The sequence below is a fragment of the Glycine soja genome, chromosome 9 (assembly GCF_004193775.1).
Source record: "Glycine soja cultivar W05 chromosome 9, ASM419377v2, whole genome shotgun sequence".
NCBI lineage: Eukaryota > Viridiplantae > Streptophyta > Magnoliopsida > Fabales > Fabaceae > Glycine > Glycine soja.
Window position 1 is genome coordinate 2,603,306 of NC_041010.1, and position 5,291 is coordinate 2,608,596.

The following is a 5,291-nucleotide window of genomic DNA, read 5'->3' on the forward strand; positions in this document are numbered from 1 at the left end:
CTATGAGCTAAATATGCTAAAAGAGAGTTTGATGAATTGAATGCAAATAGTTTCAGAATGACTATTTTTAGAAAGACAATTGTTTGAAACACAACTAAAATATATAAAATCAAACTTTAAAGAAATAAAGAACACAAAGAACTTTTATATTAATTCATCTTTCATCTAAGATTAGGATTTGTTTTGGGCTAACCCACCAAGTTTCATTATCTTATCCAAAGATACAAGCATTATTTTCCTTGCCACTTTTGGCTCACACCTAAGTAATTTTACACTTGCCTCTTCAAGCAAAGCACCTAAGCATTATTCGAAACAAAGTCTCTTCAAGTTCCAACCGATGACAAATATTTGATAAGGGTAAGGGCTCACAAACTCAATTGTCTTGTAGACAGACGTATACTTTTATGCTCAAGTCTAAACTCTCAAGATATAAATGATTTGAGAACTTGAAATCCTAAAGAGAATTAGAAATAGTTTGAATACAAGGAAAACTTGTTTGGGCAAGTCCTTTTTTTTTTCTGGCTTCAAACTTAATTCTTTAGGTTTATTATAGATGACTCCAATATAATAGCTATTGTGAGTTGCAAAGTCATCATTTTCATTTATTTTAACTTATAGAGAAGTTTATTTCATTTTTTTCTTCTTATTTTCTTCTTTTAGAAGTATTTTTTGAGAAATTTATCCAATCATACCCTTAATTATACAAGTTTGCACGTTAAAAAAATCAAATTTAAAATACGCATTTCAATTACTTTTAATAGTAGTAATTCAAAATCTTAATTATGACCAGACATTTATAGCCTAAATTAACTTCATCCTTGTAAAAAAAAATCATTCTATTTAAACATGAATTTAATAGATATGAGCTGTTATGATAAAAGAATTTAGTGTAAAGAAAATTACAAAGCACATACTACATATACTCTTTCTAAACATAAAAAATTCCATTATTTACGGATTATCTCGTATGCAATGCCATGGTTGTCAAGTGGGCAAGTGCCAGTTAAATAGGGATAAAAACACCATTAGTTGCTGAATATTTTAACTCCTATACAAATTTAACATTACGAAATATCCTATTGCATAATTATTTTATGCCAAAAAGTGAATTGTACAAAATTATATTTTAGGTATATATACATTTAAAGACAAACTCACACAAGATAAAAAATGAATATATTATGTACATGACATTTATATTCCCATCTCCAATTCTCCATACATTACATAATATTTTTGTTTTTTTTGCCTGTTAGAAATAATTTAAATCCTATATCAACTAAAAATAATTTTACATTAGAATATATAAGTGAGGAACAACCTTATCCTTTAAGCTAACTGTCGGAGTTAAGTTAGATCTGTCATATTATACATTCTAAAAGTGACGCTCTGACACTTGATTGTCTTTAAGTGAGTAAATCCTCTACTGCTATGGAAACAAAACCATGCGGTAAATTGCACCTCCTTCCTTTTAACTCAAATCAAAGCCAGCATCAGCGTTTATGGCATACAGTAATTTGGTTTCCAGCTGCTCTTTACTGCATTGAAGTTGTCAGAGAAAATAGTTAAAAGAAAATATAGACGTGTTAAAATAAAATCCAACCTGCACTATCAATCAAGGTCATGTGAAGATGCATGAATACGACTGAAGAAAAATGGCTTCCATTATTGTGGCTCAAAAACTGTCTGTTTTCATAGTCCTAATGGAGAGAAAATTCAAGAAAAAATGGCTTCCATTATTGCAAATTATTTCATAATATATACTATTAATTGATATAACGGAATTTCTCCTTAATCATGTCAGTTCGAATAGCTTTAATTTTGAGACACAAACAAATTTCCATGTACGCAATGGAAACTGCAAAGGCAAGCTTCAGTTCAGTTCCAATAGCTTTAGTAAGTTCATGCACGTAGCTGATGAGGGTAATCGGTCAAGAGCTTCTTCCGGATCATTACCACCGGCCCTACAAGAAGAGACATCAGACAATTCCATTCTGTGATCCTTTTGTCTGTAAAATATACAAGCTTGGTAGAAATCAATTGGAGCAAATATTGTAATAATACAACCAAAGCATTTACCTTTGTATGAAAAACAAAGGTTCAAGATATTGGAATCCAAGCAATGGTCCCCGAGAGCAACCTGTCACAAACCTGTAAAGACAATAAATTCTTAATTGATACTAACATATGCCATAAAAAGAGCAACTAAATCCTATAGCGATGTACATCTTACTTCAAAAATTTCTTATTGTTTTCTAAAGAAAAACCTTTGAGAACTTCCCAGAACATCTCAATAACATAATGCTCCTAACAGAAGGGATCACACGTCAGAATTCATAAGTCAAATAAGAAAAAAGAAAAAAAAACACTGTTCAAGACCAAAATGGTTGACCTTCCCATCATGACACAAAACATTCGGACTCTCAAAAGGTATTTAGACTAGATAAATGGCAAAACTAAAAAGCATAAGATACAAGATCAGCAAACGCCTTTTTTATATAGAAAAGTTTTATCAAAGTAAAATTAGGGAGAGAACAAGATATCCTCCAATGTGGTGTGGCGAAAAGAAAAAACCACATTGGAGGCAGTTTATGTGAAACAGCAACCAGAAGATATAAACACAACCAGATTATGTAACAGGTTTATAAAGAGGCCCCCTTAAGGATGTGATCACTATGCCCCCAACCAAATGATATGCTCTAAAATCTAAAGGGCTGTAAAGACTAAACACTGTCACGAAAATTGTCTCCTTATTTTTACCAGGACCCTTTGAATGAGGCATCATAATTGATCCAATGTTGAATGGCAAACCCAGTGCTCATCAAGAACTCCAATTAGATTGTTCCAAAGGAAAGTAGTCACCTTACACTATGATAGCCTCCTGCATAGTTTGTACGCTGCCGCAAATCAACATCCAAGCTGTCAAGTGAACCTGATGTCAGAAGCTGCGGAAAACAATAGTGTTAAGCAAGTTGAGTACAAATCACTTTGAGACACAGACTACAGATTCTAAAAAAATTGAAGACCTAGTTGAAGATTGAATCCAATAAAATTGGCAGTAAAATATATATAAAAAAGTCGTCATACTAATGAAGTTAGTCAACAAATAGGTAAAAGAGGTCAAAAGCACAGAAGCAAAGACAAGGAAGTCAAGGCATACTTTTCACTTCATAATTGTGGATCACTAGGAACATAATTTGCAACTATAGACAAAAGATAGTTATGTACACGACCCTCTCACAGTGACAAGGGTATATTATGACATGTAGGAGAAAATGATATGCATCCGGTTGTTGAACAGACCCTTAAGACCACCATGCAAGAGCAGTAAATCAAATGAAAAAAACATAGCTTTAGAGGCCTAAAAGTGGGTCAAGATAGAAGAAAACCTGAAGTTCATGCTCATTACACATATCAATCCAATCCTTCTGAATAAGTTGCTGAAGTCCTCTCAAGAAATTTGAACTTTGTTGACGTATCTAATACAATAATTATATTTAGTATAATGGAAGCATAAAAACAGTCACCGTGAGATGCAATTCAAATTGAAACAAATTTAAGCCCTGCTTGGGTAAATTTTTCCACAAACACTTACAGGAAAAGAAAGAGGTAAAATGAATCAAAATTTTCCCATAACTTCAAATCAAATTATGCACTTCAACTTTTGGAAATGCTAGACAAGAGAAAGTTAACATGCATAAGTTGGTTTTAATTTAAGAGATAAGTTTGACTCATTTTACCTCTTTATTTTTTCCCATCCTATATATAAGTGTTTATTTAAAAATTTATCCAAACTAGACCTTACTTTACCTGAAAATTCAAGCGGTGATTGGCCACAAGATGGATGAAAGTAATGACATTCTCATTAGTGACACGAAGGTTCTTTCCCCCTGGAAGCAGCTCCTCTTCTGTTTGCTCTCAATATTCGTTGTTTACTATAACAAAATATAGTTCCAACTCCGAAATGTCACGCTCATAATGCGGTTAGTCAAAACAGAATCAGTGGGAAAATATTGAAACGCTCATTGAGAAAATCTATCACTAATTCCCAAAGTGATTGTGTTACAAACCCGTCAACCCTAGTTCTAATCTGAGGACGACATAGTGTTAGAATATCTTAGATATTTGTGGTAGTATATCACATATTATGGTGGGATACTAGGATCAATTTGGAGGAATCTTCAGAAGTCAGAACTAATCCAGGACTGGATATCTATAATCAGGATTGAATTATTAGGACAGTCCAGACAAATTTCCACATGCTCTTACGACTTGTACAAGAGCTTATAATTTTCTCGTATGTTCACACTCTCTTCTGGTTCTGAAGTTTGGTGCATGACTCCATTTTGTTGATTTGCCACATGTTCTTATGACTTGTACAAGAGCTTATAATTTTCAATTTCAGTTACATGTTTGCTGTAATTATAGATTAGTTTTCATTTGTTTGTTCATACATATTATGTTCATAGGTATAAATGGCAATTTGCGTTACAATTTGAAGATTCATGTTAAGATTTTACAATTTACCATTGAAATTTTAGTGCATATAGTATATGAATTCAAGAACCTATGGCTTGACAATTCAACATGGTACCATCATAGCCCTTCTTTGCTGTGTGTGTACTAAAAATATTATGTCAAGCTATATAGTTATAATAGTGTTTTTTTAATAGATTATACATGCGCAAGTACGATCTTAAGCTGTTAGTTTATTTGCAAGAGACCTTGTTCAGTCAAGTAGTCACTAGCATAAGTAAAGTAATTTTGTTAAGAGTTTTCTCAAGAATGAAGTAGATGCCAGGAAATGAAAGCCAAAGAAGTGATATTACCTTTAGAAAGATAAGATGACGATATAATTCTGGGTCCATGGAAGACAAGTCATTCAAATAGTTGTGCCTGATACATGGGAAGAAAAAGAATAAGAAAGGAGGAAGTATAGCTTCCTCTTATAGCATTAGCACACTAATCTCTAATGCATCTCAAATTAGTCATAATTTCTCATTCTTTTTCTACATATGCCTATTGCCTAGTACATTATTTAAGGATGTTTCTTGAGTAATTTGCACAGTTTTATCTTATTGGAATGTTATTGCTCTTTTGCTTATTTTTTATATAAGAAAGAAAAATATCAACCTTTAGAAAGATGGAAGCTAATTTGGAATGAATGCAGGAAAAATAGGAAGGTAGAGATCACCACACCTCCCAATGGAGCGCACAACACTTGTGGAAGTGAAACATCCAAAAATTAATTAGGACCTTTTAATTGGTATATTTTATTATGTTTTTGGGTC

At 32.5% G+C, this 5,291-nt stretch overlaps 1 long non-coding RNA gene across 1 annotated transcript; it reads right to left on the reverse strand.

Moving 5' to 3' along the window:
• Positions 1-1,336: 1,336 nt before the first annotated feature.
• LOC114367547 lies at positions 1,337-4,800 on the reverse strand. Its single transcript, XR_003657236.1, has 4 exons — positions 3,811-4,800; positions 3,390-3,479; positions 2,080-2,945; positions 1,337-1,964 (listed from the first exon to the last, which is right to left on the reverse strand). It is a non-coding gene; the product is annotated as an uncharacterized LOC114367547 (long non-coding RNA).
• Between the last annotated feature and the right edge of the window lie 491 nt (positions 4,801-5,291).